Source organism: Peromyscus maniculatus, chromosome 19, assembly GCF_049852395.1.
Source record: "Peromyscus maniculatus bairdii isolate BWxNUB_F1_BW_parent chromosome 19, HU_Pman_BW_mat_3.1, whole genome shotgun sequence".
Lineage (NCBI taxonomy): Eukaryota > Metazoa > Chordata > Mammalia > Rodentia > Cricetidae > Peromyscus > Peromyscus maniculatus.
In genome coordinates this window covers 8,047,614-8,048,627 of record NC_134870.1, presented here as the reverse complement: position 1 = coordinate 8,048,627, position 1,014 = coordinate 8,047,614, and the positions used below count along the sequence as shown (strand labels likewise).

Sequence of the window (1,014 nt, the reverse complement as noted above, 5' to 3'; positions counted from 1 at the left end):
CCCTGATATTTAAAACATTACCCCTCCCCAACTCTTTCTCTACTTTAAATATACATGTGTTTATATCCCCTGGACTTTTTCCCCCTATAGTAAGATATTATTGAGTTCCATGAATGATAAGAAATCAATCTGTCTTGCACACTCATCACCTGTGATCATGATTTGCTTCTACATAATTTTAATGAATGGATGGAAATGCATTATAAGAAAAATGGAATGATGTGCTCATTTTGGCAGCACATGTACTAAAATTAGAATGAGAATGACAAGATTAGCATGGCCCCTGAGCAAGGATGACTCACAAATTTGTGAAGAATTGGCATATAAGAAGCCCTACTTTGTTAAACATGGTATACTACTTTATCCCCCAAAGTCATACTTCACTCAAAATACCTGGCAAACAATATTTGGAGCTCAGTTTGGGGTCAGTAGTCTAAGTGTCCCATTCATTGAGTTATTTTATATGATAGAGTAAGAAATAACAGAAGGAACTGAAGCATAAATATATGCTGATTCCTCAAACAGTCAATGAAAATGGGTTTGCTCTTCTCTAATTTCCCATTCTTCTTTGTTTTACAATACAAGAAAAGAAGAAAAGGAAACTATAGTAGAAATCTGAGGAAATGAGACAAAGAGAGGAATCAAGAAATTTTATTTTAATTGGGACACAATGTAAATACAGTCAAGTCCTACTTGGGGTGAGGCTGTGCAGACTCCCACACTTACTTCCACTGCCGTGCCTTCTGTGGTGTTATAGATAAGGTATAAAAAAGCCTCCTCCAATACAATTTTCACTTTAAATCGCCAGAGAAACTTTAATCTCAATCTTACTCACTTTTCAGAATAATTTCAGTTGTGGATAAATCTCACTAGTGCCACAGATATCAATATTACCAAACTTTATTGGAGGCAATGAATTTATGCATGTAAACATACACATATATATACATGCATAAATACATTATATGCATGCATACACACACATATATATGTACATACTTATATATGCACATA

General features: G+C 34.2%; 1 non-coding gene across 1 annotated transcript; it reads left to right on the top strand.

Annotated features, from left to right (window-relative positions):
• Positions 1-221: 221 nt before the first annotated feature.
• Positions 222-328, top strand: LOC121824203 (U6 spliceosomal RNA). The gene has a single exon (XR_006066020.1). It is a non-coding gene; the product is annotated as a U6 spliceosomal RNA (small nuclear RNA).
• The last annotated feature ends 686 nt before the right edge of the window (positions 329-1,014 follow it).